A 25,934-nucleotide genomic window follows, 5' to 3' on the forward strand; every position below is an offset into this window, starting at 1 on the left:
TTGAATTTGTTTTTCAGCTCCTTCAGCTTAAGAAACACTGAGCGAGTTCGGCCCTTTTGATTTTCTGACTCCAGCTCTCTGCACATTTAATTATAGTATCTTCTTTTATCGTCCCGGGCTGCCTTTTGAAATTTTCTGTTTAGCTCTTTGATTTCTTGGTTTCTTCCTTTAGCTTTGGCTTGTCAGCGCTCTAATGCAATATTCAGAGTCTCATCTGACATCCATCTTGGTCTTTTCTTCTTTTTTATCCTTTGTAACGATCTTTTGCATTCTTCATGTACGATTTTCTTGATATCCTCCCAGAGCTCATTTGGTCTATGCTCATTGGTGCTCAAGGCCTCAAACCTGTTCCTGAGATTGTTTTGGAATTCGAGTGGGATACACTGAAGGTCAAATTTTGGTTCCCATGGACTTGATTTAATTATCCTCAACTTCAGTTTGAACTTGCATATGAGTAGTTGTTGGTCTGTGCCACAATCAGCACCCGGCCTGGTTTTCACTGCTGATATTGAGCTTCTCCACTGAGTCTTTCCACAAATATAATCTATTTGATTCCTATGCATACCATCAGGTGAGATCCATGTGTATAGCCTGCATTTATGTTTCTTATAAAAGGTATTTGCAATGAATAAATCATTGAATGTGCAGAACTGTATCATTCTGTCCCCAGCTCATTTCTCTCACCGAGACCATATTTTCCAGCTACTGAACCTTCTTCTCTGTTCCCAACTTTTGTGTTCCTGTCGCCCATTAATATCAATGCATCTTGATTGCATGTTTGATCAACTTCTGACTGCAAAAGTTGGTAGAAATCTTCTATTTCCTCCTCTTTGGCTCTAGTTGTTGGTGCATATATTTGAATGATAGTGGTATTCACTGAACTTCCTTGTATGCGTATGGATATTATCCTATCGCTCACCACTTTGTGTTTCAGGATGGATCTAGAAATGACTTTCTTAATTATGAAACCAACCCCATTTTTTCTCACCTTTTCATGCCCAGCATAGTAAATCATATAATCGTCTGATTCAAAATGTCCCATGCCAAGCCATCTCATTTCGCCTATACCTAGTATGTCAATATTTATGCATTCCGTTTCTTTCTTAACAATGTCCAATTTTCCTACATTCATGCTTCTAACATTCCATGTTCCAATCACTAGTGTCTGCTTACAGCTATTCCTTCTCTGTATTCCTAAAATCTCAGTCTCAACTGCCTGTCTGCTAGTCCTAGCAATAGTCTAAGTGTGCTCTACTGTACCTAGGGTTTATATGTCAAGATGAAACAGCACTGTGTCTGTACATGATAAACTTGGGTAATAATCTCCCTTTTAAAAAGAGTATACTTACGTATGTTTATTCTGTTTTTCAGTTAATTTCTTGATTGTTTTTATTTAGATTTTTTTTGCCATATTCTTAAATCTCTTTCTGTGAACATGAATATCATAGATATATTTGGTATTGAGAATTTTAGTATAATGTCAAGATTTACTTTTACTCACTAAGTTTAATAATGCCATATGGTTAAATATGTATCACTCTAAAATTTTCCAGAACACCAATTATCAAGAGCCTTATTTTTGAAATAATTTTAAATTTAGAGAAAAGTAGCAAAATAGAATAATATATATATATACTTCCTCCTAATATGTACTTACATTGTCATAATATAATTCTTATCCTATCAGGGGAATTAATATTGGTACAAAAGTATTCAATAAATTAAAAAATGTTATTTGGATTTAACTAGTTCTTCATCTAATGAAAGTTCTTTTCACTTGCCAGGGTTCAGTCTAAAATGCTTCTTTGCTGTGTGCTTTTATTCTCTTCTAATCTTTGATAGTTTGGTGTTCTTTCTGATCATAAATCTTTTGATGAGTACTGGTCAGTATTTGTAGATTCTGTCTGGGTTTAGCTGATGTTTTGCCACAATCACATTTAGGTTATGTGTTTTTGGCAAGAGTTTCACAGGATGAGATTGTGTCTTTCTCAGTGAATCACAGCAGATGTTGATGTGTCTCATTATTATTAGAGTTTTCTACTAAAAAGTCAGTTTCGTAGTTTTGGGGGGTTTCTTTCCATTTTTTAATTGGTAAGTAGATTAGGAAAGGCATACTATGAGATTCTGCTATTGTTTCTTATGCTTCTGTCAACTTCTTTTTTTTTTATTTTTTTTTATTTTTTTTTTCTGTCAACTTCTTTTATCTTCCATTTGTAGATTTTTCCCTGCCATAATTATTACCTTAGTGTTTAATAATGATTTGCTATCTCTCATCTTATTTCTACAATACCTAGGTGGACTTCGTCTGTAAAAACTGTTCTATTTGCTTATTTGTTCATTTATTTACATTGTTTAAAGTCACAGATATTGCTTTTGATCTATGGATCCAATGGTCAAATATTAAATAATTCCAGCAGTGAAATCTTGATGATAAATTGCTATCATTTACTTTGTTGTACAAACTGTTCCTGATTTAGTCATCAGGAACATTATGTATTTGGTTTTAGTGCCTCTTGAGTTAATACCATCATTTTATTTATTTATTTTCCTTTCAATATCACATAATATTCCAGGATCTTGGTGTACTTTTTTTTTTTGCCCCAATCCTGGATTAATTGTATTACCAGTGAGTCCAGATTTGTTGTATAATAGTAGGATATTTACAAAGCCAATATCTGGATTTTATTTTTGCTCATTGTTTCTATGGTGTTAATGTATATATATTGCTATGACAGTGAAAGGGGGGGAAAAGGAAATTCATATGCAAACGTACATAGTCCCATTCAAACACACATATACCTATTTGCCTCTCTGTATGAATTTTCATTAATATTTCTGATTCTAGTGGGAAGATAAGCCACAATATAAAAACTTAAAGTGAGAATATAGAAACAACAAAGTTTTTTTTAGTGTAGCAAAAAGTCTTTCTCAACTTCTTTTTTGTAGCATCTTTCTCTCAACTGTGGGAAACCACGCCATTGACAGCACTACATTTATTATATTCTATAAATCCTTTATTTGTTCAAATCTGGTATACACACAATATATATTTTTTTAAATTTCCTCCATTACTCTATAAGTAGCAGATTTACTTATGAGAGTACAATATTTGTATAGTTCTTTTTTTATTTAAACTTACAGTGTATATCATGCTTGGTAGTGTGGAGGGACAGCGCAGGAAGGGAAGGCCCTCTATGAGGTGGATTGATTCAGTGACTGGGGTAATTGGTCTGGGTGTATCGGAGATGGTGTGATTGACACAGGACAAAGCAGAGCTTAGGGCTGTTGTACATATGGGGTCGCTATGAGTCACAAGTGACTTGACGGCACATAAGAACAACAACAACAGTGTACAAACAATAATTCATTGCTCTTGAATCAGAGTCAATTCACAACTGACCCTCCAGTATCTTTTTAGACTGTAAATCATATGAGAAAAGATTATCTCTCTTTCACAGAATAACTGGTGTATTCGGATCATTTGCATGTGGGTTGCACCCACAACTTCTTACCCACCAGAGCTTGCGAAGGCCCCAGAGTTCCCTAAGCACATAGTTACCAGCCAAAATATCATTTTCCAAAGTTGCTTAGGTTAGTTTTTCTCTTCCCCCCATACCGTTCAGGATGGTTTTGTTATTCATTAATAACTAGTTCACTGAATTTGTTATTGTTTGCATTCCACTTGTGGTTCTCCATACATCCTTGCTGATTTTATGTGAGACTGGTGTTTTTATTTTATCTTACCTCAAGTCAGCTGACCCTTCTATAGACTATCAGGATCTATAAATCACAAGGGAATCAACTGCCATCTTTCTCCCAAAGAGCACTTGGTAAATTAGAACCAACTGCCTTTGACTTAGCGGTGTAGTTCATTACCCATAGGCCACCAGAGCTCCCTGCAGGATATTAATACTATTATATATTGTTCTATAAACTCACTTTCCACAATTATGCACTTAAAAATCAAAGAAAATAACAATATATACAAATATTTGTTTGGCTTATATAAAAGAAAGAAATTGGTAGAGAACATTGGAGGAGGGGATGGGTATAAAGGAGAGTCATAGATTGCTTTTGCTTTTTGACCTCACGAAGAATGAGTAGGAAATCATGCTAATAGTTTTAATGGGTCATTAGCTTTTCAGACTAAACCAAGGAAGCAGGTCTATCTGTGTCATAGTCCGGAATGCCCTCTAGCTTCACTCCACCTCAGCTAAATGCCTCAGGACTATGCAGCCTTTAGTCTTGGCAGCATTCCTAGAGGTATAATGACATTTATACTGGAAATGCAGTTCCTAATGTGAACTGAAGAAACAAAATGCTGTAGCCATTTGTAGTAACAATCCATGTCCATCCTCAGCATTTTCTCTTCCACCCATCCTGACTCTCTTATGTGAGAAGAGAGAATCAGGACTTCTTCCCTAGTATCTGACAACAAGTAAGGTAAGCCTGGGCTTACTTAGGCCTATTTACCAATCTGTACTGCAGAGTTTCACATGAAACGTTTGTGAAATTGTTCCCTAGAGATTAGTAGTAACAAGAAAACCTATGCTTCCTGGTCTTATTGGGTAGTAAGACACTGCCTGCAAGGCTTTGAGCAAAAGTATGCTAAGTTGGCAAGAATAAGTAGGTTTAGGAAGCCACTTTTTATGCTAGACTGTTAACAAAACTTTGAAAGTAGAATGTCTCTAGTGACACTTTCCTCTCTCCTCTTTCTAAAGCAGCATTCACTGTCTATCCTAGACCTCTCAGTAGAAGGAATAGTTTGATTTTAGAAAAAAGAAAGAGTAGCTACCTCCTCTGAGAATATTTCTACTTTAAAAGAGGGCCCTTATTTAGCTATTAATGCCTATGAAATATTTGGATTATGATTTCTAGCTATCATTCCAGTTATTTATTGAGCTTCTGGTACTGTGACACAGGGACTGTAAAGCTAAATTACAAATTACCTCTACCCTGAAGGAATTTAATGTTTATTAGTGATGGTATGAAAATAAGTGACAATATTTGAGCTGGTATGTGTATGCAGAGTAGAGGTAATTGAGGGCAAATGGAAGTAAGTGAGGGAAATGGAAGCAAAATGGACTACATAGAGGATAGAAAGAGACATAATAGAAGGCTTCCCAAGGGATTTCTGATTAGAATATTAAAGGGAAAAGAAAAAACTTACCAAGTTGATAGAGCATTGACTGAAGAAAAGGGAAGGCAAATGTTTACAGCAGTTATAGTTACTTTGGAAATTTATGAAAAATATATTTCTGCAATGCCTACTATGTCTCAGATATTGCTCTATGTGCTGGAAATTCAATGAAGTACGAAGATGTTTTCCCTCAGGATCTTACATTCTTCTAGTGGAGGATAATTGGTAAACAAATTAATTCATGAAACTAAAATAAAACTCAAGCGCATTGCTGCCAAGTTAGAACATACTCCTAGTTGGCTTAACATTGTAGAGGCTGTAAAATGCATGAGAAGAGATTGCTCATCTTTCTCCAGTGGACGGACCTCTCCTGGATTCAAACCACCAAAGAGCCATCTCACTTGTGGATTAGCAACACAATTCCTTATGGTTGGCATCACCAGAGCTCCGTTTGCCAAGTACATGCATGGTGCCCAATTATTCATTATTCTTTCACTCAGTGATTAAACAACATTTACTGAATACCTTGTATAGTTTTGGACATCAGAGATTGTCCTAAACTTTTTCCTAAATAGGTAAGATACTGCTGATTAGGTCTGTTCAACATAAGGATTCCACTGTGTAAAGAAAAAGGAGAGGCATGGAGGTAAGGACATCATAGCCAATGTGAGATGGTTCTTGCCTGAAAGAAAGTAGTGGAAGAATGTCTATATGTGTTTCATTGACTATGCAAAGGCATTTGACTACTTGGTTCACAACAAATTGTGGCTAACCTTGAGAAGAATGGGAATCCTAGAATACTTTCATGGGAAACTTATACTTGGACCAGGAGTCAGTCGTCAGAATAGAGCAAGGACACACTATAGAGTTCAAAATCAGAAAAGGGGTGCATCAAGGATGCATCTTGTCTCCATACCTTTTCAATCTGTATGTGGAACAGATCATCTGGGAAGCTGGGCTCTATGTAGAAGAATGCGACATTGGGTTTGGATGAAGACTTATCAACAACTTCCATTATGCAGATACACATCTTTTGCTCGCTGAAACAGAAAAGAACCTAAAGTGTTTGCTTGGTTCTTGTTAAAGGAAAAATGTTCTTGTTGGTGTTGGAAGATCTATATTTTTGTTGTTCCTAGGTGTAGCAAGGTCAGCTATGACTCATTTTTGTTGTTGTTACATGCTGTTGAGTTGATTGCGACTCATACTAACCATATAAACGATGACTCTACATATATCCTGAGCTAGCCTCACTATCTTTGACAAACCTGATCTCGTTGCCACAGTACTGTGTCAATCCATCTTATTCAGGGTCTTTCTCTCTTGCACTGACCCTATAACATTCCAAGCATGATATTCCTTTCCAAGGACTGGAACCTTTTACAACTCATAGACACCAATTCTTCTTCATTCTTCTTCGTCATCCTTATTCATTGTCTGGCTCTCAAATGCATAGCAAGCAATTGAGAAGACAGTGATTTAGATCAGGTGCACTTCAGTCTCTAGGCTGAAATCACTGTTTTTTTTCGAATTTTTGAGAGATACTTGACAGCAGATTTTCCCAATGCATCTCATCTTTGTATTTTCTGACTACTGCTGCCAAGAGTATTGGTTGTGGAGTCAAGCAAGATGAAATTACTAAGAATCTCAGTCTTTTCTCCATCTATCACAATACTGCCTACTAGTCTGGTGGTGAGGATCTTTTTTTTTTTTTTTGAGATGCAATCCATGTTGAAGTCTGCAGTCCTTGAAGCAATGCTTTAATTCAGGCCCTCCTCTGTTTCAATTAGCAATGTTGTGTTATCCGCATAAAGTATGTTATTGATGAGTCTTCCTCTAATCCTGATTCCACATTATTCTTCATAAAGTTCAGCCTCCTGAATTATCTACTCCACATATAGTTTGAAAAGGTATGGAGAAAATATATAATCTAGATGCATTTTTTTTCTTTATTTTGAACCAGGCAGTATTCTCTTGCTCCCTTTGGACAGCAGCTCCTGAGTCCATGTATAGGTTTCACATGAGCACAATCAAGTGTTCTGGAATTCACATTATTCTTAATGTTAGCCGCAATTTGTTATGATCCACACAGACACCTTTGTATCTTCAATAAAATACAAATAGACATCCTTCTGGTACTCTCTACTTATAGCTATGATCCATCTGACATCAGCAATGATATTGCTAATACCATGGCCTCTTCTAAACCCCTTTTGTACTTCTGGGAGTATTCTGTCAACATACTAGTCATTTTTGGATAATCTTCAGCAATATTTAGTGTTCCAGTTATGAATAGATTATTGCTAGTACCATGGCCTCTTCTAAAACCCTCTTGTATTTCTGGAAGTTTTCGATCAATACACTAGTAATTTTTGGATAATCTTCAGCAATATTTAGTGTTCCTATTATGAATAAATCTGACTCTTGCCCTATCTTCTGTCATCCCTGATGTACTTGAGTCCATTGTACAGTCATTGTATCAATCTGTCTTTTTCCCTGACCTTCCATTTCCCAAGTTTGATGTCTTTCTCCAAGGACTGGTTCCTTTTAACAACGTATCCAAAATGTGAGACTAGCTTCACCATCATTGCCTCTATAGAGTATTCTGGCTGCATTGTCTCTCAGACATAATTGTTTGTTCTTTTGGTGGTCCATGTGATATTCAGTACTCTTCTTCAAGACAACAAGGCATAGATTCTTCTCCTATCATTCTTCCTCATTAGCCAATTTTCAGATACATAGGAAGTAATTGAAAAGATCATGGCTTGAATCAGGTGCACCTAAGTCTTTAAATGGACATTGTTGTTGTTCCTTAGCACCTTGGAGAGGTCCTTGACAATATATTTTCCCAATGCAATCCATCTTTTAATTTCTTGACTGCTGGTATCCAAGCAAGATGAACTCTGACAATTTCAATATTTACTCCTTCTTTTATAATATCTGTTGGCCTAGTGGTGAAGATTTGTGCTTTCTTGATGCTGAAATGTAATTTATATTGAAGATGTATATAGTTCTCAATTTTTTTTGTATGTATATTATAACATACTCTTGCAAAACTTTGGGTAGAAGGTGATTCAATGTTGCCTCTAAGGCTGTCTAATCTTAGGATAATTTTTCTTTAACATTGTCTTTAAGTTGAAAGTCAACACTTTTCAGCACAGTCTTTTTCTATATCAAGTGAACACCTTGACTTGGTAGTAAATGAACATGAAACAAGAGGAGGAAAAAGAAAAGTTCTGGCTTCATTCTATCTAGATTTCTTTGAACAAAAATTTAGATGTTTAAGGGTTGGTCCTTGCCAGGATGATGATGATGATATTTTGTCCTTCTTTTCTCTCATTTTCTAGTAAATTTATATGAAACTAACCATTTATTTATATTTTAGATGCTGTTTAGAAAAATAGGCGTATTAAAATTCTATTTTTTTAAAATTGATTTTGGGGGTTTTACCATATTAATACCTATTATATATAATAAATATTTTTATTATTATTATTATTATTGATTACATGATCTTTCAAGCTGATAAACTAAGATATGTTAGTTTTGTTACCTGTCTAAACAAAATGCATATACAAATATTTGGTATTTTATTCTTACAATTGGTAGGATTTTGGACAATATTACACAACAGTCTGAGTTAATTCATATAATTAATTATCAACGATTTTGGGATATATTTGAATGTGCTTGATTTTTTTGAAATAACTTTGTCCCTACATATATTTGCTATGAAGATATTGATAGTCAATCTAATGGTGTGTGAGATAAAATTAAAATAAGACTAATGATGTCAGATTAAGGTGTGCCTGTTACAGGACACAGTCTTTGCAATTACTTTCTATGCTTCAGAAAGCTGGACAATGACTAGAGAGGATAGAAGGTGAATTGATGCCTTTGAGCTGTGGTGCTTGAGAAGAGTACTGAATATACCATGGACTGCTAGGAGAACAAACAAGTTCATCCTGGAGATGGTGAAGCCAGGCTATTCCTTGGAGGCAAGGATTCTGAAATTCTGTCTGATGTACTTTAGACATGTTGCAAGGCAGGATCAATCCTTGGAGAAGTACATCATTCTTGGGGGGGAGGGGAGGAACAGTGCAGGAGAGGAAGACCCTTGAGGTGCATTGATTTAGTGACTGCTGAAATGGGGATAGGTGTATCAGATACAGTAAGATTGGCACTGGATAGAGCAGGGTTTAGGGTTGTTGTGCATAGGTTGCTGTGAGTCACAGGTGACTCAATGGCACAAAACAAGTAGGGAACTTCGAGGTATGTTTATACCACTTCTCAGAGATCCTCAGCAGGAATGAGTCGCATTTCCCCAAGGAACTTTCTTACTATGGTTTCCTTTCTTTCTCTTTCTCATTTCCAACATCATCTTCCATTTCCCACCCCCATCCCAAACATGGGATTATCGTACTATGTTCCTTGGACACTAATAGAATATCTTTTCTTCCTTTTTTATGATCTTGTCTATCTATTGCCCTGGATCAGAGTTTTAATACTTATTCCACCGGTGAATTTATCTTAATATCAAGCCTTTATCTATTAAAGCTAGATTGGACCACAAATATCAATCTAAAAGCCTATGAAGAAGTATACAGTTACTCCATCCTCAAGTCTAGATCTTGAAATTGTACCTACTTTGTTAACAGAATGTTATAGGAGACAGCTAAGGATTATGTAAGAGGCAGAGAATGAGATAGAAGAAAGGACATGAGTCTTTCAACAGGGGATTATATACCACATCTTGATTCTTTGTCAAGCTGGGGTGTGACTTATGGTGAATCCATCAAGCTTTTAAAAGTCTTTATTCTAAAAAAAAAAGTCTCTATTCTCTGCCATTATCCCACTTAGAAGTTACAGTTACCTGTGCAGAAGAATCTCAGCACCACATTTTAAACTACCATGATTCTTATTTCTGTCTAAAGCTCTCTGAATTCCATATCCCTTTGCCTTCTATGCACAAAGCTCAACCTTGAGAGAAAGCAACATGTCACAGTTACTAAGCCTACTATGGTCTTTCCCATGGCTCCACCTTTGAGGTAGGCAAAAGAGGTTTATCTCTTCTCTTAGATTGTTCTTTTCTTTCCTTTTAAAAAAGAAGTTTAGTGTAATGCTTGTTGATGGTGTTACCCTCAATGGGATTCTGACACCTGAAGACTCCATTGTACAGATTAGAACCATTTTATAGGTTGTTTGGGCTGTGACTGTTAGGATGCAAATCACCAGACCTGCCTTCTGAGGTACCTCCTGGTGGGTTTGAACCAACAACTTTTGCTAGTATCTGGGAACTTAAACATTTGCCACACTCAGGATATCACCAAGGTAATACACACTGCCATCGACTTGATTCTGGCTAATATTGACACTATTGTAAATATAAGGTCCTTTAAGATGTCTGAAATAGCATAGTCACTGAAAAGACCATGGCCTCTATCAGGTGTACTTTCGTCTTTAAATTGATATCATTGTTTTTCAATATTTTGGAGCAGTCCCTGACAGTGGACTTGCACAGAGCAGTACATCTCCTTATCCCCTGACTGCTAAACGTACTAACCGTGTTGATTGTAGATCCAAGTATGATGAAATAATTGACAACCTAAACACATTGTCTATTTATTATAATGTTACACATTGGCCCAGTAGTAGGACATTTGAATAAAGACCACAGAAGAAGTATTGATGCCTTTGAGTTGTGGTGTTGGAGAAAAGTATTGAATATCCCATGGACTGCCAAAACAATGAATTTATATGTTTTGGGAAAGGTGCAACCAGAATGTTCTTCAAAGGCAAGAATGGCAATGCTTCTTTTCTCATACTTTGGACATGTTGCTAAAAGAGGCTATTCCTTGGGGTGGAATATCATGTGTGAAGTCAGTGAAAAAGAGAAAATCCCCAAATGAGATGGATTGACATGGTGAGTGCAGCATTGGGCTCAAGTGTATCAGAGATGGCGAGGATGACACAGGACAGGGCCGGATTCAAATCTATTGTTCATGGGATCATTATGAGTTGTACTCGATAGCACCTAACAAAAACAACAACGACATAAGGTTTATGAGGCTATACATCTTTGCAGAAGCAGACTGACCCATCTTTCTCACATGGAGCTACTGGTGGATTTGAACTGCTGTCTTTTTGGTAAGCAGTTATACTCTTTAATGCCACCAGGAGGATTAAATGATTCCTTGGCACCGTGGATTGAATGTTGGTTCTGAAATCTAAACGTACATGTTGAATTCACCAGCTACTCTGCAGTGGAGCATGGGGAGGCAAGGGGGAGCCTGTTTTAATAAAGATTCTCAGCCTCAGAGATCCTTAGGGGCAATTCTACTATCACCTACGAGATCACTCTTAGTCATGACGGACCCAACAGCTGTAGATTGTATAATGAAATGCCTTGAAGCAGTTGCAGCAGTTTCACCTGGGAGCTTGTTAGAAATGTAAATTTTCAATCTCACCCAGAAGTTTGAAATGAGACATTTTGGTGTTGGAACCCAGTGGTCCATGGTTTAGTAAACTCTCCAGATTATTCTCATCCACCAATTTGGGTGTTACCTGTATAACTCCTGGTGCTACACATACTAGCAGCTGAGGCTTGATGTCTGGCGAGGCCTTCCTATTGTTCCACTCCAAATTCATTTTTCTGAGACAAAACTGTGATCAGAAATGTTCAATAGTTTTAATTCAGAGAGTTGGTGAGACAGAGAGGAAATGGCTCACTCATTCCTAGCATGTATAGGCCTGGAAAGCTGTGGAAGGGATGAGTTCAGAGAAAGTTTGTGGATTCTTTGGGGCTTTTCCCTTTCCATGGACTATTTCTATTCCAAAACATTTCCTTCGCACTGAATGAAATTTCACCAATTAGAATTAATAAGAAAACATTGCTGAGCATGTTAAGGAGTATGTAGGGAGATGATTAGTCATAATCTTAATGTGAGTTAATGTAATCAGCGCTCCAAATTAGTTTTCATTCTATCCTACCTATGATGTCTAAAGAAAATGAGTTTTGATTTGGAGAAGAGGTAATTATGCAGCAAGACATACGTGTTTTAGTTGAGTAGGAGGTGTGAGTTTGCAGGAAGGGATCTTTAGGCAGTCAGCGGCCTTCGTAAGCTTGGATTGGATACCAGTGAGGAGAGAGGTAAGTAAGAACAGGAAATTTATGTGAAAGCAACTGTCTTCTATTTCTCACTTCTATCTAGAGTCATTTTTGGAATTCACAAACTCTTGATAAAGAATAACAATTATTATGGGTTGTTTTTTTCAGCATCCTTGTTATTTCTACCTCACTCATTTCATTCTCATGGGATCAGAAATTATATGGAAGGAAACCAATATTTACTGGAGCAGAGAGGAGAAAGGTTAAGGAGGAGCCCCTCATGAATGATTAGTAGACACTCTGTAAATGATAAAAAAAATTATTTCACCTTTTAAAAAACATCATAAGTTGTGTTACACATGGAAAAAATTTCTGTGCTTCCACTGAGTGCTAGAAATACTTTGTGTGGAAAAATGTTGGCAGGATGTACACGACCAGGAGGGGATAGCAAGTTGACAAGACAGAGGACTGTCCTAGGGTGTCTTCCAATTGGAGAAAAGGCAAGTAGATAGTTGACTATAATGTTGTTGTTGTTATGTTCCATTAAGGCAGAACCAACCCAAGCTGACACTCCCATTTTTCTCCCATGAAACAGCTGCCAGTTTCAAATCACCTGCCTTTGTATTGGCAGTGCATCTCCTTACCATTAAGCTACCAGAGCTTCTAGAAACTGTAATAAAAGAAGTAAAATAGGAGCTGGAAACGGTAGCTTTTTGATGGTATGGGGTCAATAGCAATCTAAAGAGAGGACAGAGACTGTTGTCACTCATGAATTTGTGAGGCTTGAGCTACACTATGTGCAAATGAAAGTGGATGAAGGTTTTATTGGCTCTCTCTGTGACTTAACTACAAGGAGCTCTGGGGGCTCAGTCCATAGGTAGTTGTGCTAATCAAAAAAATCCACACCTCTCTGGCTGTTCAAATTCACCAGTGGCCCCTCAGGAGGAAGATAGGTTATGTTCTCCCATGTGAAACCCAAGGGTATCATCTAAAACTTGGATCTGACTCCAAGGCAACCTATGTGAGTATCACAATTTTCTCTTCTTTTCCCTCTTAGATTCTAAAGACGTGTGATGCTTTGAGTTCACCTTCTAGTAAAGTTGCCCTCACAATGACTACTTAGTCTCTGTTAGGCAGGTCATGTGGCTACTTTAAAGAGACACAGAGATCCAGGGTTCCACCCTTTTCTGTTATTATTTCTGTATATAAATAGATTTGCATATTCTGCATAATTGTGGTCCACTTTTTGCTGGAAAGTTGGTAAAGAAGTTTTCACATCTTTGAAGTTTAAGAAAATGTCTATAATTCCTGTGTAAAGAGACCATGGTGAGATCTCTCCTCACTTTAAAATTTATAGTAGGGATTTGACAAGTTAGGTCCTTAGAACTCCACTGTGCTCCTCTACCAGGGTCAGTAGAGGATAAATTTGCTTGAGTCTGCATTGTTTTATTCACTAGACAGGTAGAAGCAGTGAAACAAATGCAGCGTGGCTGATTTCCCACGAGACACTGCTAACACAAACCTGCAGCTCATTCAGAGAGTGGAATGGAAATCTTCAAAATACATATTTACTCACATCAGTCACTTCCCTCTCTCATTTCTGTTACTCTCCGCTCCTTTGCACTTAATATCAGCAGGAACCACCACCTAAGAAGGTAAAGAAAAGCAGCTAAATAGGAACAAGGAGAGGTAGTGTTTAATTTACCTTTAGGAGAAACATTTTCATCGACAAATTCACCTCTATTTGGATAAACTTGCCACAATTCAAGGTTTTACTTTGTTGTTGCTGACCGTCACCAGGTAAGGAAGATTTCAGAGAAGAAAATCTTATATTTAGTTCCTCAAATTGGAGCAGAGTGAAAGTAGTTGAGAAGTGAAAAATGCAAACACATTCAGTGGGCTGGGATTTCTTACTGAGTCTTACTGCTTTTGTTATAGAAAACTGGGTTGAAGATTCTGTCTAATTTCATGGTAACACTGGAATTCTGAGCTAATATGGAGGCCTACTGTTTAGATATGCAGACCACAGAGTCTTTCTCTGAGCTTCAGACTACAGTATGTACTTCATCTGGTCGAGCTATTTAGGAATGAACTTTCTGAGATTAGCGAAACTCCAGTTCCTGTAAAGAAAGAAGTGCTCAAGTATTTTTCTCCCTATTAGACACTTGCTTTCTCAGCCTCACAGGAAGCCATCTTCAGGGTATATTCTCCTCACCATGACCCCTGCTATTCTGCCATCAGTGTCAGCTCCCCATGGTTCCCCACCTCAAGTTCTAGCTTCCATTCCCATACATAATCTCTGCTGCCCACCTTCACCTTCTCACTGTTTGCTGATTTGTCTGTTAAATTCCAGATCCAACACTTTCCACTATCAGAGTAATGCTGGTAAATTGCTGTAACAAACCTGAAATAGTGGGGTTTTACTACAACAAAGATTTATTTCTTCCTCATATCACATCGGTATGTATATTAGGAGATTATGAACTTTCAGATGTGGGTACAGGTATTTGAGTTCTTTTCTTACTCGGAGTAGGAGAATAAAACCCTTTCTTGGAGTCCTTTACTCCCAATTGATGCATTGCTATCGCATCAATTCTCCTTTGTAGTGACTGTATGGCTGACCAGGGCAGTAATCTTTACTAAAGCAGACTGACACATCTCTCGCATGAAAGCACTTAAGGGTTTGAATAGGTAACCTAATGGGATTTTGTAATACCATACCACTTCACTGGCCAGAGCTGGTCTCAGGGAACCAATTAAATCGCCACGGAGGCCAAAAAAGGTACTCTTCCTAGGCAATCCAGGAAGAGGGAATGGTATCGGTAAACATCTATCCACCATGCACCAAGCACAGACATCAGCAGTAAAGGGAGTAATATGAAATTATTACAGTGCTGGCTTAAAGGAAAAAGCAAGAATTATTCGAGTTTCATTATTTTCTTCTTGAGTGGTTAACCACACCCATAAATTTTATTATGTTATTTCTACCTTTGGATGGTCTTTTAAAATTTTTTTCATATATTTCCCCCACAACATTTATTCTTTGGTTATTAATGGTGATTTTTGGGTGGAAGTTTGAAAAGAAAATTTGTTTTACACTCACCTATTGATACACATTTTATTTCATAACATTAATTGTTATACCCACAATATAGTCACACTTTTCCTACTTCTTCCCTGTACTTCCCATTTCCATTAACCTTCTATCCTATACCATCCTTCCTTCTGAGCCTTCTCCTTTGGGAAATGCCGGTCTCTTCACTTCATATATTATTTATTTTAAGTGAGTGCCTTCCCAGAATTACTGGTTGTGTTTTAGGACCATTTGTTGTTTAGCTGAAAAGTTGAATCAGTAGAGCTATTGGAGAATGACACAGGGCTATAGTCTTATGGACTCTACCAGTCTCTGTTGGACCAGTAAACCTGGCCTTTCTTATGTTTGGGATTTCACATTCCCCACACCTTATTCTGTCCGCAGTCATTTTCTATGATCCCTTTGAGGGTGGTCAGCAGTGACAGACAGGCACCTTCAGATTCTTCTGGTCCCAGGGTCATGGATGTTGAAGTTCTTAGAGTCCGTTAGTCCTTGGGACTAAATTGTTTCATTATAGCTTTGCTTCCCCCACCCCTTCTTTGTTCTTGAATGGTAGAGACCAGTAGTTGTAACTTGGATGGCTACTAACAATGTGTTCAGGCCCTAGTTGCTACACATTCATAGTAGGATGTTGAGCATGGTGTTTGTGGGTAATATTTTACTGATTGACCTTGATGTCTCCCAAGATTATGGTTTTCAGGTTTCAGCACCAGCAACTCATCTCTTCAGGGTGTTGGACTGTGATTAAGAAACTTATATAGCTTTGTCCCTTGTTGACTCTGCTATGTTGTTGTTGTTGTTATATGCCATTGAGTAAACTCTGAACCTTGCTCTATCTTGAGCCAATTTCATTATTTTCAAAACAACTACCTGTTACTCAATTCACTGAGTCAATACACCTCATACAGTGTCTTTCTCTCTTGTGCTGTCCCTTTACCCTTCCAAATATGATGTTCTTCTCCAAGGACTAGTCCTTCCTGGAAACATGCCCAAAGTATGTCATATGGAGCTTCAGAACCCTTGCTTCCAAGGGACAGCTTGATTTCACCCTTTCCAGGACACACCTGTTTGTTCTCTTAACAGTCCATGATATAGTCATTACACATCTTAAGGACCACAACTCAAAGGCATAAATTCCTCTATCATCTTTAGCCATTGTCCAGCTTTCTGATGAATAGCAACTAATTTTGAAGACCATGCTGTATCAAGTGCACCTTAGTCTCTAGACTGACATCATTGCTCTTCTGCATTCTCAAGTGATTCCTGATGGCAGATTTACCCAATGCAATACATATATATTTATAGCGTATGTCAATATAAATGTAGAAAAATCTTCCAAACTTGTATATGGTGGGTGAGAGATATAATAACTTTCCCCTGTCTTTGTTCATATTCCCTTTCTGCCTATATATCTGCTTATAGTTGTTGTTGTTGTCATAGGCCATGGAGTTGCCTGAAACCCTATGTACAATAGCTCTGAACCCTATCCTATCCTAAACCAGTATCCTGACTCCAACACACCTAAACCCATTGCACCAATTACCATGTCAATCCATCTCACCTAGGGGCTTCCTCTCCTGTGCTGTCCTTCTACTCTTCTGAGCATGATACTCTTTGCCAAGGATTGGTTCCTCATGACAACGTGCCCAAAGTACTTGAGACATAGCTCCAAAATCCTTGCTTCTGAGGAGAAAAATTGTTTCACCCACTCCAAAAGAGATCCATTTGTTCTCTTGGCAGTCCATAGTATGTTCAGCATTCTTCTCCAGCACCATAAGTCAAAGGCATCAATTCTCCTTCTGTAATTCTTAGTCATTGTCCAATTTTCTGATGCATAACAAGTAATTGCTAACACCTTGGCCTGGATCAGGCACACCTTAATCTCTTGACTGACATCATTGCTCTTTAGCACTTTAGAGAGGTCGCTGACAGCCGCTTTCTCCAGTGTAATTTATCATTTGAGTTCCTGACTTCTGGTGCCAAAAGTATTGGAGTCAAACAAGCTGAAATTGTCAACAACCCCAATCTCTTCTTTATCTATCATGGTGCTGCTGGTTAGCCCAGTGATGAGAACCTTTGTCTTCTTAATGTTATGCTTCAATCAATATTGAAGACTGCAGTCTTTGACATTCTGTAACAAATGTTTGATGTCCTCTTCAGTTTCAGCAAACAAGGTTGTATCATCTGCATAATGCAGGTGCTTAAGGAGTTTTCCTCCAATCCTGATGCCATACTCCTCATTACATCCAGCCTCCCAAATGATCTGTTGTGCATATAGATTCAAAAGGTGTGGAGACAAGACACATTCTTGATGCACGCCTGTCCTAATTTTGAACCATGCAGTGTTTTCTTGCTCTGTTCTGAGGATTTCCTCCTGGTTCAAGTATAGGTTTTACACTATTGCTGATATTTTTTAGATTATATTTCTTGTGTATCTCTTTTAAGCCAGTGTTAAATAAAGGGAGAAAACGTCCAAAGAATCCTAAACTTATACACGTCACCCACCAAAGAAGTTTCCAGGGGAAAAAATTGTTTTACTTTTATGATTGTTGCCAATAAAAAAAAAAAGTTCATAGATGGCTTGATAGAATGAGTTGAAGATTAAAGTTACATCTGAGGCTTTTACTTCCTTTTAATATGATTGCCAGCATCTTAGGATTAAATGAATGTGGAATAAATATCAAGCTTTTCCCCCCTCCTTTAATGACTAATTTCTCCAGTGAATCTGGGGATGATGTTGTTAAGCACCATTGAGTTGACTATGATCATAGCAACCCTATTAAAACAGATCTGAACTTTGCCCTATTCTCAACTCCTCCTCAGTAACTCTAATACACTTTTAACTAAAGTCACTGTGTCCATCCATATCATTTGAGGGTCCTCCTCTCTGACCCTCTCCCTTTCCCCAAATGGTACCTTTTTCCTAGCGCTGACCCCTTCTGACAACATGCTCAAAATATAAGAGAGGAACATTTACCTCTTTGCCTCTAAGGAGCACTTTGGACACACTTCCTCCAAGACAGACTTGTTTGTTTTTTTTGGCAGCCCATGCAGTATTCTGCACTCCACTGAAACACCATAATCTTGATATCGATTCATCTGCCATTCTTACTCATTGTCCAATTTTCAGATGCATAAGAAGTCTTTGCATTTACTTGCTATGCATCAGAAAGCTGGACAATGTTTAGGGATGATAGAGGGAGAATTGATGCCTTTGAGCTGTGGTCCTGGAAAAGAGTATTGAGTATATCATGAACTGCTAGAAGAACAAACAGATTTATCCTAGAGAGGGTGAAACCAGGCTGCTCCTTGGAGGCAAAGATTCTGAAGCTTCATCTGACACACTTGGGCATGTTGCAGGGAGGAACTAGTCCTTGGAGAGGGATGTCATGCTTGGGAGGCTGGAGGTACAGCGCAAGAGAGGAAGACCCTCAATAAGATGGATTGATTAATGACTCGGGTAATGGCAGTAGGTGTGCCAGAGACAATAAGCTTGGCACAGGATAGAGCAGGGTTCAGGGCTGTTTTCATAGGATCACTATGATTCACAAGCAACTCAGCAGTACATAACAACAAGAACATAGGGATAAAACCACTGAAGTGAATGGAATATGACCATCCTCTTTAAGAAATTGGGAAAAAAAGAAGCAATTAAACAAACCAGAGATTTTCAACATTTTGTGAGTCGAGTTTGGCACTTTCTGTTTAGAATCTATCTTGTCCCTGCATTTTCAACCTTTTTTTTTTTGTTTTGTTTTTAAACAAACACCTATTATGTAAAGCACAGAAAGAATGCTATGGGCCAAGGATTTTATTAATCCTTCAGTGCTCCACCCAAAGATTGTGACCAAGACCCTTCATGTCCTCCCACCTACTAGAAAGAACTGAGATACACTAAAGTGAGATTTGTAATACCGAGAGGAAGCCACACTCCATGCCATACCTTTTGATGATAATTCTCAAAGAATGAATATCCAAATCGACCTGTGTTTTTTTCTTCTGAAGGTGGAAATCTGAAGTTAGATCACTGGTTTATGTGAGCTATCACAGTTAAGGAGTGAGGTAAATAGACTTCAACAGATTTTGTCTTGCAAAATATTCCAGAAGGATGAATCTTTTCTTCAAGTAATAACTAAATTTAATGCCTGGATTCCAAGGATTAATGCTAGCTTTAAATCCAGTCAGAGTAGACTGTGCTAGGCTAGTACAAACTGTTACCATATTCACTCCATCAAATGCTTGGATTGTTTTGACAGCCTTATACCTTATAGCTTTGTCTATTGCTAATGTTTTTCAAGGCAAATGAGTTCCTCAGATTATTAAGACAGTAATTCTTCCCCATATCCTTGTTTAGTTGAATTTGATGACTGAATGTTTTCTTAATCATGTTTGAACATAGCTGAAAGTGATGTTGCCTCAAGTAATTAAATTTACCTCTAAGAAAACTGGATTATCTTCACATATATATTATTGAATATTTAGACCAATGACATATTTTTAATGTCTTTTCATCTATTTTATCATCACAGAAAACATATGGGATGGCACCTAACAACAACTTTATTTTCACAGAGATAAATATATCTATTAAGATGACTTTTAAGGAAGTACATTCCATACCTATTAGACATTTAATATCTTAGAAAATTTCCAAATATTTACATTTCTTCAGTGGATTCAGAAAATTTCTCTTCCTAAGAAAAGGAAATTTTATTATTTCAGTAAGTCATTCAGTGACAGCTAAAGTTGGTCTCAATGGTTACTCATTTTAATACTGTTTTAAGAAACAGCTGTGAATATTGGCACTATGTAGATTAAACAGATGGTGTAGTGGCTAAAGTGCTCTGCAGATAACCACAAAGTTGGCAGTTTGAACCCACTAGCTGATCTACAAAAGAAAGAAACTATTGCTTGTTTCTCTAAAGATAACATTGAAAACCCCTATGGGTAATTTCTTCTACAAGGTCACTCTATGAGACGGAATTGACTTAACAGCAGTATGGTTTTGTATTTTGATAGGAAACTAATTGAATTTTTGAAGGGATGTCTTCATGAGTGCCTAGGGTGCACAGTAAGTGTTGGTTCTATAATGAATTTAATGTGTGCATCTTCTGAATTGAGTAAAGAATATTTGGACCCTATTGTCACCAAAACTGTGACCTTGAGAGTTCACAAATTTCTGCACTTCAGCTTTTTCCTATTTGTTGTTGTTGTTAGGTGCTATCAAGTTCACCATGAATCATAGTGACCCTATAAACAAAAGATCTGAACCCTGCACCATCCTCACGCTTCCCAACACACAAGAGCCCATTGCAGCAGTCACTGTGTTAATCCACCTGTTTGAGGGTCTTCCTCTCCTTCACTGACCCTCTGCCCTTCCCAACATCATATCCCTCTTCAAGGAAAAGCCCATCCTAGCAACATGTACAAAGTATGTGACTGGAAACCCCATCATTCTTGCCTCCAAAGAGCACTTTGGCTGCACAATCTCCAAGATGTATCTGTTCGTTTTCCTGGCCTTCAATGGGATGTTCTTCTCCAACACCACAGCTCAAAGACGTCAATTCTTTTTCTGTCATCCTTAGTCATAGTACAGGTCTTGGAGGTATCAGAAAGACTGTGACCTGGATCACCTTAGTCCTCAAACTGACATCACCACTCCTCAGTAATTTGGAAAAGTCCCTAACTGCAGATTTTCTCAGTGTAATGCATCTCCTTATTTCCTGACTGTTTATATAAAGGATGTTACCTGTGGATCTAAGCAAGATGAAGCTGTTAACAGTTTCAATCTCCTCTCCATCCATCATAATATTGCCTATTGGCCCAGCAGTAAGAATCTTTGTTTTCTTGATATTGAGACTCAATCCATACTGAAGGCTGCATTCCTTGATCTTCTGCAACAAGTGCTTCAAATCCTCCTCACTTTCAGTAAGTAAGGTTATGTCATCTACATAACATAGGTTATTGATGAGTTTCCCTCTAATCCTGATGCCACATTACTCTTCAAAGTGTCCAGCTTCTCGGATAATTTACTGAACATATATATTGAACAGGTACATAGAGAGAATACATCCCTGACACACTCCTTTCCCAGTTCCAAATAATATAGTGCTCCCCTGCTCAGTTCACACAACAGCCTCCTATAGGTTCCACATGAGCTCAATCAAGTGCTTTGGATTCCCATTCTTCACAATGCTAGCCACAACTTGTCATGATCCACACAGTCAAATGCCTTTGCATAGTTGATAAAGTACAAGTATACATTCTTCTGGTATTCCTTACTTTCAGCCTGGATGAATGTGACTTCAGCAATGATATCCCTGGTGCCATGGCCTCTTCTAATCCTTCTTGATCTTCCAGCTGTTCCTTATCTATATACTGTTCCAGGGGTTCTTTTAATGATCTTCAGCAGTACTTTGCTTGCATGTGATATCATTGATATTGTTCAATAATTTCCCCATTCAGTTGGATCACCTTTCTTGGGATGGGAACAAATATGGACCTCTTTCAATCCATTTGCCATCATCCAAATTCCCTGAAATAGGCTGGTGAGTGCATCGAAGCCTTGCATCTGTTAACTGAAACAAATCAGTTGGTATCATATCAATTCCTGGGGCCTTTATTATTTTTTTAATATTTTTTTGCCAGTGCCTTTAATGTAGCTTCTAGTTCCTCCTCATTACCAGTGGCTCCGTTTATATGATACTTCCTGGAATTTTTCAGTGTCAATCAATTCTTTCTGGTACAGTGACTGTGTACTCCCTCTATCTTTTTCCTGTATCAAACAGATACAGGGGTGACATAATCAGGTCATATATGTGAAAAATAAACCAAAAAAACATGTGTAAATGTGCCCACAGTTTAATTTCTTTTTCAAAGTAAGAGTAGGATTTATAGTTAAAATGTAAGATGTACAATGAAACTTAAACTTCAGACAAACAACAGGAAATTACTTGCTAAGTCTGACAACACTATATTGGATTTATTGCAATGAGCTCTAATTGTCAAGTGGCATAGTGTGTTTCTTATTGATCAGTTCACCAAAAGGTCAGTGATTCAGATCTACCACTAGTGCTGTTCTATGGGGGGAAAATGGGAAGTCTGTTCCCATAAAGATTTGTAGCCTCAGAAACCAGATGGAGTGTGTCTTAGAGTCAGAATTGACTTGATGCCAGTGGGATTTGAAGTAGATTATTTCTAAAGGAAAGAGAAAAATATCTGTCTTTCTAGTAACTTATATTGGTGACTGATTTTTAGTGAAAGCTTATGGGTTTAGTAAGCATTTCAGAATGTAACCTGAATAATTCAGTAGACACAAGTGTTTAAATGTTTTGAGTAATGCCTCATGTTGTTACTGTTATGTGCCACAGTCACCTGTGACTCATAGCGACCCTGTGTACAATAGCTCTGTAACCTGCCCTATCCAAAGCCAGTTTCACTGACTCTGACATACCTATCCAACTGCCCCAATTACTATCAATCCATATTGTTCCGGGTCTTCCCCTCTTGTATTGTCCCTCCACCCTTCTAAGCATGATGTCCTTCTCCAAGGACTGGTTCCTTCTGGCTGCATGCCCAAAGTATGTGAAATAGCTCCAAAATGCTAGCCTTCAAGGAGCAACTTGGTTTCACCCTCTCCAAGACCTGTTTGTTCTCTTGGCAATCCAGGGTATGTTTAATACACTTCCCTAGCCACACAACTCGAAGACGTTGATTCTTCTATCATCCTTATTCGTTATCTAGCTCTCTGATGAATAGCAAGTATTTGTGAAGATCATGGGCTGGATCAAGCACACCTGAGACTGACATCACTGTTACTTAGCACTCTGGAGAGGTCCCTGACAGTAAATTTTCCTATGGCAATTTGTCTTTTGATTTCCTGATTGCTGGTGCCAAGAGTGTTTCATGTGGAACCAAGCAAGCTGAAGTTATTAGCAACCTCAATCTCTTTCACGTCTATCATGGTGCTGCATATTAGCCCAGTAGTGAGAATCTTTGTTTCTTTGATGTTGAGCTTCAATCCATATTAAAGACTGTGTGTAGTCCTTAATCTTCTGCAGTAAATGTTTCAGGTCCTCCTCAGTTTCAGCAAGCAAGATCGTGTCATCTGCATGATGCAGATTGTGGATGAGTCTTCCTCCAATCCTGATGCCATACTCCTCCTCATAAAATCTAGAGTCCTAAACGAAAACAGGACACATCCCCAACACATTACTTTGCAGCATTTTCTTGCTCTATTCTGATGTCTGTCACCTGGTTTAAGTGTCTGCGTGAGCAGTCACACATTCCTGGATTCCCATTCTTCTCAAGGCTAGCCACAATTTGTTGTGATCATCACAATAAAATCTGTTGTATAGCCACTGTTCTAATCGTTTTTGGATGATCTTCAGCAGAATCTTGCTTGCATGTGAAATCAATGACACTGTTCTGTAGTTTCCACACTCAGTTGGGTCACCTTTCTTTGGAATGGGAACAAATATAGATCTCTTCCAGTCAGTTGGCCAAGTGGTTGTTCTCCAGATTTCTTGGCACAACTTGGTGAGCACATCCAGGGCAACATCTGTTATCTGAAATACTTCAATTGGTATACCATCTATTCCTGGGACCTTATTTTTTGCTATTTCCTTCAAAGCAGCTTGAACTTCTTCCTTCATCACCATAGGCTCTTGCTCATATGTTATTTCTTTAAATTCCTCTGTATCTGCCAATTCCTTTCTATATAATGACTCCGTATATTCCTTCCATCTTCTTTTAATACTTCCTGGATCATTTAATATTCTGCCCAAAGCATCCTTGATTACAGCAACTCTAGGTTTGAATCTGTTCTTCAGTTCCTTGAGCTTAAGAAATGCTGAGCGAGTCCGGCCCTTTTGATTTTCTGACTCTAGCTCCTCGCACATTTCATTGTAGTATTTTGCTTTGTCATTCCGAGCAGCCTTTTGGAATCTTCTGTTCATCTCTTTAGTATCTTGAATTCTTCCTTGTACTTTGGCTTCTCTACGCTCCAGTGCAATCTTCAGAGTTCCTTCTGACATCCATTTTGGTCTTTTCTTTCTCTTCTGTCTTTGTAATGACTGTTTACACTCTTCCTGAAACGATTAGAACATCACATCAACAGAGAACTGCCGGAAGTCCAGGCTGGGTTTAGAAGGGGTCGTGGTACTAGGGATATTGTGGCTGATGTTAGATGGATCTTGGCTGAAAGCAGAGAATACCAGAAGAATGTCTATCTGTGTTTCATTGATTATGCAAAGGCATTTGACTGTGTGGATCATAACAAACTGTGGCTGACTCTGAGAAGAATGGGAATCCCAGAACATTTAATTGTGCTAATGCAAAACCTGTACTTGGATCAAGAGGCAGTAGTCAGAACAGAGCAGGGCAACACTGCATGGTTCAAAATTGGGAAGGGTGTACGCCAGGGATGCATCCTGTCTCCATACCTTTTCAACATGTATGCAGAGCAGATTACCCGAGAAGCTGGGCTCTATGAGGAGAATTGTGGCATCAGGATTGGTGGAAGATCTATTAACAATCTGTGTTATGCAGATGACACAACCCTGCTTGCTGAAACTGACGAGGACCTCATGCACTTGCTGCGAAGGGTCAAGGACTGCAGCCTTCAGTATGGACTGAGGCTCAATGTCAAGAAGACAAAGATTCTCGCCACTGGACCAATTGGCAGCGTCAGGATGGATGACGAAGAGATTGAGAGTGTTCACAGCTTCAGTTTGCTCGTTGTTGTACCAAGCAATCGTTTTACTCTTTGTTGTACCAAGCACATCTTGCTCTAGGTAACATGCCCAATGTATGAGATGCTGTTTCACCATCCTTTTGTCTAAGAAGCATTCTGGCTATATTTTTTTCCAGGACAAATTAGTTCATTCTATTGACTAAACATGAATAAGTTCCATATTATTCATCAATATCACTTAAAATACACTAATGTTTCTTTAATATTCCATATTCATTGTAAAATGTTCACAAACACGTAAGAAAATTGAAAACTGCATGCTTTATATCAGGTGTAAATTAGTCCTCAAAGTCAAATTGTTGCTTTTTAGCAATTTAAAAAAGACCTTTCCAGATTTGCCTAATGACATTTTATTTCTTGAATTCTGATTCTAAGAACATTGATTGTAGATATATGTGTTATACTTGGACAAATACAATGTTATGGGATAAAGTTTAATAAACAGTGGTCTGGGAACAAAGTCCCGGCAACTACCCACTTTTATTAATAGTTTTTGTTTTGATTTTTAATAGCTCTACTTATTTGTTTATGTATTGACTATAACTTTTTATTTTAATGACAGAAATTAGTAGTTGCAACAGACAACATGCATGTAGGCAATCTTAAAGTATATCTAGTGAAGCTTGTGAGAATCAAAACTCATGATAATGCCTTCTTTTTCTAGACCTCACACGCTTTCCACATTAGACAAGTTGTACTTTTACCACTCTTCTATCAATGGCTTTAGCAGAGATATTTGAATTTTCCTTCTCGAAGACGTTGATTCTTCTATCATCCTTATTCGTTATCTAGCTCTCTGATGAAAAACAAGTATTTGTGAAGATCATGGGCTGGATCAAGC

At 37.9% G+C, this 25,934-nt stretch overlaps 1 protein-coding gene and 1 pseudogene across 1 annotated transcript in view; one reads left to right on the forward strand and one right to left on the reverse strand.

The window, feature by feature from the left end:
* LOC102859114 overlaps positions 1 to 15,800 on the reverse strand; it is a 22,641-nt pseudogene extending 6,841 nt beyond the window's left edge.
* UNC13C (unc-13 homolog C (C. elegans)) overlaps positions 1 to 25,934 on the forward strand; it is a 912,374-nt gene that overhangs the window by 61,860 nt on the left and 824,580 nt on the right. The gene's annotated exons all lie outside the window — the stretch shown is intronic.

Source organism: Elephantulus edwardii, unplaced genomic scaffold, assembly GCF_000299155.1.
Source record: "Elephantulus edwardii isolate Elephantulus edwardi_28Jun2011 unplaced genomic scaffold, EleEdw1.0 scaffold00225, whole genome shotgun sequence".
Taxonomy (NCBI): domain Eukaryota; kingdom Metazoa; phylum Chordata; class Mammalia; order Macroscelidea; family Macroscelididae; genus Elephantulus; species Elephantulus edwardii.